Consider the following 12,103-nt stretch of genomic DNA (forward strand, 5'->3'; position numbering starts at 1 on the left):
GTGGTTTATGACTTCATGGGGTCGGTACCCGAGTCTGTCAAGACACCACTGGGACCCCCAGCCCTGCTGCTCCTAGGAAACCTGCTCTCGCTGGATCTGTCTCTTGTGGAGGTAAGATATAATAATAAGACATCATAGACACCAGATCACAGCTGTTTTTAGAGCTCAAGCACTCCCAGTATTTTTGATCATATTCAGAAAGCAGAGGTGAATGTATTTTTACTCTGCACATGTCTGTGAGATCATCATAGGATTGTGCTTACACTAATAAATGTTATGTTTGACCCTGGACTCCGCCATCACCTTCCCCGACTTGCACCAACCCTGGGTTAAACTCTTGGGGGTGTGGAGTTTGTATGTTCTTCCAGTGTTCACAGGGGTTTGCTTTGGGAGCTCTGGTTTTCTCCCACAGTTCAAGGCAACTGCTGCAGGTTAATTGAGCTCCGCCCTCTACAAACGATGTGCCGTTGAAAGTAGCTATATAACGACTTCCGTTTCGGGTAATTACGTACCCTCGAATTCAAGGACGACTACTGGTAAGAGGATAACTAGATCTGCAATTGTGTTTGAGTGGAGGTTAATTTTGCCTTTATACTGGCATTTTCTGTGTGTGTAAACAGAAAAAGTTTTTCTCCAATATCATACCTTAATTACAAATGTTGCGGGTTTACTCTTAAAAAGCGAACATTTAAGAGTATGCAATTTGCGAGAGGCTTTAACTAGGATAAATTAATATTTCGTAGCTATGTCACTTGTTTCATAAAGAGTCTCCTTGTATCGTTTTGAATATGCAAATCAAGGACATTTAAAGATTAGAGCCGTCTTTAAAATGACTAGAATTAGCAACGTTTTGTAGTACAAACACCACTGTTATTTTATACAAAGGAATACTATTTTACGCAAAGAAAAATTCGGAAACGTGATAAACAGAAGTGTTCTAAGGGGCTCTATGTAGTGCGTAGACCGAGGTAGTTCACAATACATTGGAAACTCTTGCATCACACATGCAGACCTCGAAAATATTTGAAAATTCTGTTCCCCCCCTCATAAAAATTGAACCATTTATTTAAAAAAAAAAAAAATCCATCATGCTTATGCGCTACAGTATAATGTATACTCTGGCTTCTACACCTCTCCGTCAGAGGAACACGGCTCAAGGCTCTTCTAGCGAAGAGTTTGCATTAAAAACAACGTCCACAGCGGTCAAAATTAACACCATTTAATACACACACACAGACCGATGTTTGTTAAAGGTGGATTATGTTGTCAAACAGAAGACCTCTGCTCCAATTCGTTTGTGGTCATTATAAATGTTATAATTTATGAAGACGTAAAAATTCAGAGGTTAGAAGGCTGCCTTCTATTTAAATCCGTCTGTAACCCTACCAGTTCTATACGTTCAGGAACTTCGAATATCCTCTTTCATACAGGAGGATATGAATATTGTCATCTAGCGTCACCGGCTACCTGGTAAACGATTTGATTGGTTGCTCAGTTCCTTACGTCTGGCCAATAGGAATTGAACAGGTGCCTCCTCTTGTTGACCAATAGAAACATCTCATCAGTTTATGAACAACTGACCAATAGGAACTACAGGTACTTCGACCCCTCAGCCGACAATAGCGCTCGTCTCCGGTTTCTAAGCTTTGTTCAACAGAAACTCCCCACCGCTTCAGTTCAGAAGCAGATCTGGAAAAACAAAAACAGTATTACTACCTTACAGCTTGATCTCATATAAAGAAAGTCTAAGCTTACTCAAGACTAGTACAGAAGATGGAAATCCAGACCATTACTGCAATTTCCCCTTCATTATATATCTCACTTCTCTAGCTGGTAGAAGCTATATTGGCAGGGGTTGGTGCATCTCACCTTGTACAGGTGCATTTCCCCAACAGATGAAGTCAATTGCAAGCAATTTATAAAATACTTAGGATGAAAACTATAAAAAGGACAGTTTTGCATGGTAGTAAAGTGACTACAGTGGGGGTACAACCCTTCTAACCATCAAAACTATTAGGTCCTGAAATGTTAAGGACCAACTCTAGTCTTGCACACCTTCAAGAAATGTCTGCATATGTGATACTAATGCAAGCTTTGTTAAACCCCCTACATTTGTTAAATTACCAAGTAATTCTATGCCTTCCCCTCACTCCCCAAAGCCACATGTGAAGCAGTTGTACAAAATTGCAACTTGTACTGGACAGCAATTAAATCTATTAAGTCACTCAAATGTACTCTACCTGCACTTTAGTAACAAAGCTGTATGTGCTCTAGATTAAGAAGAGACTCTTGCAGCCCTGCTTTTGGGGAGCCTGAGCACAGCAGCTTCTATACTTAAATCATTTTAGGACCTGCATTAACCATCAAACTGATGTAAGATACTGGAAGTTACAAAAATGGTCATCCAAGCAAAGCTGCCACTGAGGATTACAGTACCTTAAATTTCTGTCCTCCCACTGATCAATAAAGCATCAAGATGTTATCCCTTGGTACCGCAACACCAGAGAACAGATCACAGCAGTTAATAGCTGTATACAAAGACATCCAGTGACAACTTCACTTTGTTACAAGATCAGGGTCAAGGACATGACAGGTCAGAGGATCACCATACACACCAAATATCTTTGTTCCACATTTCTGATGCAGTGTGGAGGATGTCCCGTTCCTGTTGGAGAGCTTCAGCTGCCAGTCTCCATTTCCCCTTCCATGATCAACAGGGCTTTTTCAGCAGGGGGAAAAAAAAAAAAAAAAAAAAAAAAAAAAGGAAAGAGGTTACATAACCAAGTACTGACACTGTTGGTCATAGTAGCATGGTCTTAGAAGAACATTTCAATACAAACTTTCCTACCCAGACCAGTCACATTCTGGACTCCCAAATTCGGAGAACATGAGCTCCTCAACCTTACACAGATCATGAGCCATTATTGGACTGCCACACCATCCCACAGACTTGTCCAGTGGAGATCCTGCTGAGGGGAAGCTCCCTTTAGTACAAAAGGACTGGGTTGTTAGACTGATATGTAGCAATTTGAAGGTACTGTGGATAAAAGCAACAGCCAAGCAGAGTACAGCAGTGTCCTACCTGGGATCTCGGTACAGGGATCTCTCCCCACTGGCTGTGCAGAAGGGTCAAGCTGTGTTTCTGGATCCCACAGAAACACCGTGGGCTCTTCCTGGTATATGGCTTTCCTCAAGAGCCTCCAAACCTAGTCCCTTGGAATGGGGTTCTTGTAGAATCTAAGATGTCACAAGACAAGATGGATCAGTGCAAAAGTTTCTGCAATGGCAATCTACTTCACAGCTTTAACTCACCCCAACATGGCTTACCCATGAGCTAGCACACACACTTTTCACACCATTTCGTGTGGCACTCCCTACTAGACAGCATCATTCACTGCATTTCCAAACAGCTCATCAAGTCCCACAGATGATCAGCTAGCTTCAGTAACAGTGTTCTGGTTGAATTTTCCAAGCCAGTGACATCTTCCACTTCTCACAAAACATCCTAGTACTCTAGGCCACAGGAACATTGACAATACAGCTCCCACTAAATACCTCTCATGTTCTCCTCTAGCTCCAAACACAATCTAAGCCCTTGTCTCCCAGGCTTCACTTTTATAAGCCTCTTCATTAACTACAGGGGCTTGGCTTATTCTGTAGGAACCTATCCCAAAAGTCCAGGTGTGTCCAGCCCAATAACACACACCTGCTTCCTGATCCCTGCCTGCTCAGAAGCCATCTTGGCTCAGAGAAACACCACAGCCTGGGCTTGAGCCAAAATGTAAGGTTCCTGCAGAAGCCTTCTCTGGGACACTATGATGTTGCTTTAATAAAGTTTCCTTGAACATTATTGAAAATGTGTTCTTTCTAAACATTTCAGTATAGCTCAATCTATTTTAAAGACACATAAAGAGAGATAATTATTTGATTACACTTTATATATATATTATGTTTGTATACATATATAGTTTTGTGAGTTTAACTCAAATCACATCATCACCCAATAGTATTTATCTTCATACATCAGAACACTTGTCGATGCCTTCTATGATTTGAATGGTGTTCTCAGTTGATGTATCGCAAAGGAGAAAGTCAGCGCTTAAGACCCATTATGAAAACATGCTTTGCTAATAGAGTCCTCTGTTTTTTTAAAAAAATAATGATTGCTGAGAGTCTTGTTATTTCAGTTAACAAAATAGATTGAGGCATTACTTTGAGACATAGAATTATCCTTCCAATATTTTTCATTGTAATGGCCAGCCTGTATTGGCTGATGACTTTTTAATGTTTCTTCCTGTTGAAGAGCCTCTTTCCATTTTCACTGAGAATTGGTGGTTTGGTAAGTAGGCATTTAAATAAACTAGCAGGGTGACTTTTTTTAATCACCAGTAGAGTCTGAGATAACATTTTATTTGTTTCTCTGTGTGGTTTTGGTTTTTCCTCATATACTCAAACAACCCCGTCACCTATGAGTTTTCATTTTCATCCCTTGATTTCTCTGAATCCTTTCTTCTCCTAAAAATGTGGCATCATCGTCTTCTCCTGGCCTCCCCTTCTTAGGCACAATCCAATATTAATGAACTGCTCTTACTGCTTCTACTATTTCGAAAAATCCAGGGATGGGAAATAGAACATGAACATCTGCCTCCAATATCTTCATACATCCCCCTCTCAGAAGGACCAGCGACTCGCAGGAGACGTCTTGTTAGCGCAATCCCTGCCAGAGGAGCATTTACAATAGACTAACACAGGGGGTGTGAAGGCGTATAACCCTCATTTTCTCTAAGAATTCCTTGATTGTTTCCGGAACATATGTTGTTACTCAGGTCCACTCCAAATCAATAATCATTTGCTATCTAGTGGCTGTTCTAGAAACTAGAAGTATCAAAACAATGGTTGCTCAACTCGCTCCATCAATCATGTGGTTTAGCATTAGAATAGTTTAAAGTGCATCGTGTCAATTGACATAATTCAATTGGCATTTACCCCACTTTTTGCACATTTCAGAGTGAAAGTGCTTGGGGCCTACGAACACCAAAATCTGGCCCTGACCACAGGACAACAAGGTCTCCTTGATTTTGCTTTGCACTTCCTGTGATCATACAAATGATGCTAGCATGTTCCAGGCAGTCAGACACTCCTGAAACTCCACTCTTTTGAACACATGTATCAATAGAATTATTGTTCAACGTGAACCTAGTCAACCAAAATTGCAAAACACATTTTTCCTTCCACGTTAAGAAGTGAAATGTTTTGGAATTTCCTGAGAGCACCTGTGGTGTGTTTGGCAGGGAGGCGGAGCTCTTGATAGAGAACTACACATTACAGCTGAAAAGCGTTTGGAAGCTAAAGAGATTCAGTTGGAAGTATGATTATAAGATCTGGCTGAAAACTTCCCTGGGAAAATTGAAGCCAGGACATCAGTGAGGTAGTAGCTGAACAAAGCAGACTTGAAGCCAGGGCCCCCGTTAGAAGAACAGGTCTGCCAGATCTGTGAGAGCAGAGTGGTGGCTGCAATTTAAAAAAAACCTTAAATGAGATCAACAGTCTCAGAGACGACTATGGAGACGAATATCCATGGAATCCTGGAAGGGACCAATTGAGAGCAGCTATTCCTGAGGGAATCGTCCGGTGTGAAAGATGTGATTATTTAAAGAGAAAATAGCCTGCTGAGTGTGAGAACAGGGCTGTGCAGTAAGTCCACTGTGAATGAGAGTGAGAGGGAGTTACAGCTCCACTGAGAGGTGGAGTTAGTTGGCAGTGGTGGCTGGGCACAGGAAAGGTGCGCTAGCAGCACAGTCTAGGACACGAGAGTGAGGCACTGAGAGGTTGTGTGGTTCTAACATGAGTGTGTCGAGCCTGAGAGGGAGATGCAGGAGACTTGGTGTAAGGAGAGTGAGTTGAGTCTGAGTGTGAGAGTGAGACACAGCCCAGTGGTGCCGGGAGATAATGTCAGGGGCTTGTAGTGGACCTGGAAGTCCAAGAGCTTGGCTGGTCATGAGAGAACCAGCGGCTACAGTGAGGGAGCAGGAGGTTCCTGGGGGGGGGGGGGGGTGAGCTAGGAGCAGGGAGGCTACTAGAGAGATCAAGTAGTGACATTGAGGTGCAAGGAAGGTCTGGAGGAGTAGCAGGCTCTGTTGTTGCCATGTCTGGTGAAACAGGATTGACCGATTTGAGGGCGTTCCACTGCTACTCCCCGAAAAGGACTAGCCAGAGGGTGAGAGGTAGAGCTGAAGCTCATCGAGCTTGGGAAACCACGAGTGAAGACTTCCGTGATGCAAGACTCTGGGACAGAGATTCCAGGAGCTGGGGGTCCAGACATCTTGACACAGGCGTGTGTGCTCCACATGTCCCGGTTCCCCAGATGAGTGGGCTGTGATCATCACCACTGTTGGAGGAGAGTAAAGAGAGAAAAACTGGGAAAAAGTTTCCCAGCAGGGTGTTAGGTTTGTGTCTGGAGAGGTAGATATGCCTGTATGCTACTACCACCATGGCATCGCACACCTCTTTGCAGGGAAATCACCCAGTTTTCTTTGAGTTACAGTAGTTCTTCCTCCCTGCTGCTTTCACCAGCTCCTAGAGTCTCCGCCTGAGCCTCTCGCAGTACTTGGGAGTCTTGTCCTGGACACCATTTGGCTCTGGTACTGATCCGGCTCCAGCACTGTTTAGGAATTCGTTCATCTCCCGCCAGGTAGGATCTGCCTCTTCAAAAGCACTGGTGGGTCTGTCTGGTTTAACGAGCTCCAGCTCCTCCTCATGTCTGGGGTCGCTGTGGATTCTAACAAATATTCTTCTGCCTCCTCTTTCTTAAACTCCAGCTTTTCTGATCTTTTATCCATTTTTAGTGCTTAGGGTAAGGATTAAAGTTTAAAATTGGGGTTGCACTGAGGTTGAGAAATTTGAATGTAAAATGTACAGTTCGGTGCACTAGTGTTGAAAAGTATGCCAAGTTAAGGAATTACTGCAGTTAACCAGTTAAAAAAATAAGTTGCAGTAATACTGTGTGAACTACTTTGACATGAACCAAGGGAAATGTGAAAGGATGTAACAGGGAAGTGTAGTTAAAAGTTCTTTACACAAAGAGTTGCGGGAGAATAGCACAAGTGATCTAGACATTTTGTTGAAACCTACAGCCTGTCTTCTTTCGAGCAATGGCTTTGTAAGATTAACTGATATCAGTAACCAAAAGGTGTACATCAATTGAATACTGCCCTCTTATTTGAACTTTCTTATGTTCTGTAACTTCTTAAATGAACACATCAGCTGCATGACTAATGAGTAAAAAGGTAGTAAATTAAGTATGATAAACGTTTACAGATGACCGTTTACAGATGGAAAATGTTACTTATTGGTCCAGCGTTAAGATAAATCAGGCTATAGAACAGTAATTGTCCTGGAAAGATGTTTAAAAAACACATATTTCTAAATTCTTTCATTCACAGTCTTGTGGCTCTCAAATACTAGTAAGGATTAAATGTACTGTGATTACTCAATGACCATGGAAAAAAAAACATTTTGAAGCTTGTAACTCAGAGGGTTTCTGTAAACATGATCGATTTCTTCCACAGGTTTTCAGGTGGAGCCGAGAAAAAAAGCAACCTGCGTCAGTCTGTAGCCACGCCCACTCGAATGACATCTCTCGCAGGCCACGCCCCGCGCACCTGTGCGCCAGGTTCTGCTGGAGAGAGCGGAGCTGACTGAGTTTGTTCCGCGGCTTTTAGGATTATTTTTATTTTTATTTTATTTGAATGTAGATAAAGTTTAACTCATGTAATTATGTGGTCTAAACCTCCCAGAAGAAGGGGTTAAAACAAGTATTTACGTTGGGAGCTAAATAGCATTTTTAATTTTTAAGTCTTTGTTCACAAAATCAAGGGTGTGCATGTTTCCAAACCGAAATAGCTTACTTAGATTTGTAAAGTTTTTGTCATTACTTTCCAGTGCATTTTGTGTATTTGTGCTCTTATATTTGTGGTAAAAAATAGCTTGCAACAAATACTTATTACTTTAAATGGTTTTTAAATTCTAAATTCTGCATTTTTGTGTTTTCAGTTTAGTGTCTTCGGGAAGGACATGCTTGGCTCAGCTGCTGTAATTATCCAAGTAAGTATAAACGTTTAATTCATTTCTTTACACATATCGCATTAAAATATTTTCGGCTCCATCTACCCTGGTGAAAACGCCGTTTGCTACTAAGAAACCTTGGTTTAAATTATCTTTAAATAATCGTCTAAATACTTGTGTTCTTGTGTTTCCAGTTTGGTGTCTGCGGGCAGGACATGCTTGGCTCAGCTGCTGGAATTACCGATGTAAGTATAAACCTTTTTATTCGTTTACACGCATCATTTTGAAGTACATAATGTATCTCCCGAGAATTGTTGTCAAAAGAAGACTCAGACTAGGAGATACTAGATTTCTCCCGGGCAGAAATGGTTTTCACCCGACAACATTGTAGGCCTGTTGTTTATAGAAATCGTTTTCTGCTAAACTAAACGATAAATTTCGTTTTTTTATGCGTCTAATAGAATATTCAGAAACCGCTTTTGCTTTCGAATTGCGTCACAACAATTAAAACAACAGAGCCTATAAAGATATGGATTAATAATTTGTGCTGACTAAATTGTTTCAGAAAAAGAATGCTAAAAAGAATGTTACTCTGCAATCGACACCCCGTAGCTGTATTGTGCTTTGGGTGTTCACACTTGAAATGTAATCTTTAAATGCAACTGCTTCAATACCCTCTTTGAACAGGACCATTTTCTGTTCCACCAGACTAAGCGCTTTATTCTTGTAAATATTCTGAACATGCCAATCAATGCAGAAGCTCGATCTAACCAGCTGGGATCATTTCGAGATTTTTTGTAACCCTAAGTTAATACTGATTTTTGTTTTTTGCAGGAAACGCAATGAAGTTCCAGTCTTCATTCCGGTCGCTGCCTCGACTGATAACTAAGAGAAACAGTAACGTTCTGTATGTTTCTGTGTTTTTCCTTGTAGCTGCTTGTAAATGTTTCTTACTCTATTGACTTGTAACAGTATTTAGCGTTAATGTAGCCGTGCTTTGACACTTTGTAATTGAAATGCATGTTCATTTTCACTTCGAAGCTTGTGCATCCGACGTATTGTAATGCTTTGTTTTGTATGCAATTTTCGCTCAATAAATGGTTGATTGAACCTTGATTTTGTTCTTTCATTTCTTGTGCAGAGTTCTGTACCCCTTGGCCCTGAAAACCCCCGATGTTGGTGAGTTTTTTGGCGGAGAGATTTTGCTAACAGTTTGTGGCCGCAAGGGGACCCCCTATCGCTTTTTGACTTGAAAAGGTCAAAGGCTACCCCCTTTTTAAGCGTGTCCAGATTTTCCCGCCAAAAAACTTAGTATCTGGGGTCTTCTTCGGGGTGTGGTAGCAATCAAGCCGAGCCTCGCCCACCCCCCCTCATTGGAGAGGGGTAGGCGGGGGCTGGCTGATTGACCGCAGCTCTAGCCAAGCCCACTCGCTCCCGGCAGGAGAGGATGGCAGGCTGGTGGTGGCTTTGGTCCCTGCAGGGAGGCAGGTCTCCTGGGGTGTGGACTTAGAAAGCTGTCAGTTGCAAGCTGTGACTGATAGGCTGAGTCCGCCCTGGGTGCCTCCTCTCTCTCGGGCCGAGGCCATCTCCAGCCTGCCTTCCCCTCTTGCTGGGAGTGAGGGGGCTTGGCTAGAGCTATCCTCAGTTCTCCTCCCCCCAGGGCTATACCCAGGCTCCCTCCTAGGGACCCTTTCCCCCACAGGCTATCTAAAAAGGCGGGAGTCTTCGCACTTTTCCAAGTCAAAGTAGTGCGGTGCGTGGCGCACACCGCAAGACAACCCTTCGCACCTTCGAAAATACAGGACAATGCAGACAATGAAAGGAGAGTTTTTATTGCGGAATTCACAGCACATACAATAGCAGCAGTCAACAGAAAACATGCAGGTCAAGAATAAAATACAGCACTGAATCGGGACATTACAGATCAAGCCACTGGTAACAAAAATCAAATGTAACAAAAAGCACACTTTGTCAAGAATAAATTGCCGGAGATCGTCGGAGCGCAGAGAACCAGGAGCCGCAGCACATACATTAGCAGCAGTCAACAAAAACATGCAGGTCAAGAATAAAATACAGCACTGAATCGGGACATTACAGATCAAGCCACTGGTAACAAAAATCAAATGTAAGAAAAGCACACATTGTCAATAAATTGCTGGAGATCGTCGGAGCGCCGAGAACCAGGAGCCGCAGCACATACAATAGCAGCAGTCAACAGAAAACATGCAGGTCAAGAACAAGATAAATCGGTATACAAAGGGTACACTACAGATCAAGCCACTGGTAACAAATATCAAATGTAAGAAAAAGCACACATTGTCGAGAAGAACTTGCCACCGTTCGTCGAGTTGCTGGAGTGGATTGGAAAGGAGATCGTCGGAGCTCAGAGGATCAGGAGCCGCAGAACTGAAGGCACAAGAAAAAGGATCAAGTCAACAAGATATCGGATTTGCAGAATCGATTAACTTGAAGTTCTGAAGTCTTTTAACTTTTTTAATGAACTGCCCCAATAAAGAAACATACAAACACGCTCAAATTCAACAAGAAACCAATAGGTAACAGCATGAGAAATCCCAGATACATCCCAGTCCTAATACTCCAATATTTAGAAAGTAGGTTCAGCCTATTATGAATAAAAGAATCCGTAAAAAACAACCAGCGCTTTAGTGTTTCCTATTTGTATTCAGCAAAAGCACAACTAAACGAAAAGAAGTGATAACATTAGTATAAAACCGTTCTGGTGTTAAAATGCTGTGAAATACGTGTAGTCTTTAATACACAGATATAAATAGTATAGCGTAAGATAAGAATAAAACTTACCTCGGAAAAAAACTTTAATAACTGGAGGCCGGTTTTTGAAATCCTTTTGTCACCTGGAGAAATAGGAAAACATACGAATTAGTACATTTAATCTTTGCAAAATGTTATAATTTCGGAACGGATAGCGAAATTATAACCCAATTAGGAAAAGCAAAGATACTAACAGTTAGATACACAGTTACTAACTTTATACAGCAAATGACTGAAGATAAATTACAGCTTTTTTTCGTTAAAGGAAACAGAGCTAGAGATACCATGTCTTTAAAAAATACTTACATGAAAGGTAGTATAAGAACGCTGAATGCAGACTTTTAAAACCTCGAGAGCACGCTCAAACAGACAGAGCACTCATTTCGGCGTCCTAAAACACAAAATCAACAGAAACAAATGCAGTTAATTAAGTTAACTTAAATGCAGTTGCAACAACAATACATTTTTGTCTAACTTTCCTCAAAGTGAAATTTGAGTTTTCTGCAGTTAAAATAAGAAAATTAGAAATAAAACGCAAACGCACCTCACGCCGCAGAAACTCGCCCCGCCGCCATCTTGCCGGGCGCACCTGTGGAACAGGTGGACGGGGCGTGTCCGCTGAGGAAGGTCACTCTGGGGGCGGGCTCGGCTCCTGAATGACAGCTGTGCACTCGGTTACAAGGGCTCAACACTCACGCTACTGAAGATCAATAGAAACTTTAACTCACCAAATCACACATAAAGCATATAACGGCTAAGGATTTTCAGAGAACCCAATTCAGTGACATTCCCCTACAAAACTGTTCGCCGGACTCGTTTAGCTTGCGGCCGGCTGGTCGAATCAAGAGAAATGTGCTGGAGAGAGACCCCTGTCGCTCCTAGTTAGGACTGCACCTCTCTCGCACTGCTAGTGCCACACCTGTCCTGAAGGTGTCTCAGTGGTATAAGGGGCTGCTTTTTCGAATTGAATTCCGATCTATGCATTTATAAAGGACTTAAACCCCCCATTTTCCCTGTTTTGGAAGGCCCCGAAAATGGAGCCCCCCAAAACGGCCGGCGTGGTAGAGAACAGCCCCCTTTACAAACTCACCCCGACACCACGAGAGCTTCACCCGGGGCTTAGATCTCAGACTGACGGGGAGGCTCGGGGCTCGACTTCAACTCACACGACTCTCCGGGAGTCGATCTGCTCTCTGAACTTTAGACGTGTCCGATGGTTCAGCCCGCGGAGCCACCAGGCCGGCCACAC

General features: G+C 42.5%; 2 long non-coding RNA genes across 2 annotated transcripts; one reads left to right on the top strand and one right to left on the bottom strand.

The window, feature by feature from the left end:
* Positions 1-7,663: 7,663 nt before the first annotated feature.
* On the top strand, positions 7,664-9,178 carry LOC148818685 (uncharacterized). The gene is made up of 2 exons (XR_016094390.1): positions 7,664-8,103; positions 8,259-9,178. It is a non-coding gene; the product is annotated as an uncharacterized LOC148818685 (long non-coding RNA).
* Positions 9,179-9,877: 699 nt separating this feature from the next.
* On the bottom strand, positions 9,878-11,247 carry LOC148818686 (uncharacterized). Its single transcript, XR_016094451.1, has 3 exons — positions 11,161-11,247; positions 10,885-10,937; positions 9,878-10,470 (listed from the first exon to the last, which is right to left on the bottom strand). It is a non-coding gene; the product is annotated as an uncharacterized LOC148818686 (long non-coding RNA).
* Positions 11,248-12,103: the final 856 nt, after the last annotated feature.

The sequence above is a fragment of the Atractosteus spatula genome, chromosome 18 (assembly GCF_055471065.1).
Source record: "Atractosteus spatula isolate fAtrSpa1 chromosome 18, fAtrSpa1.hap1, whole genome shotgun sequence".
Lineage (NCBI taxonomy): Eukaryota > Metazoa > Chordata > Actinopteri > Semionotiformes > Lepisosteidae > Atractosteus > Atractosteus spatula.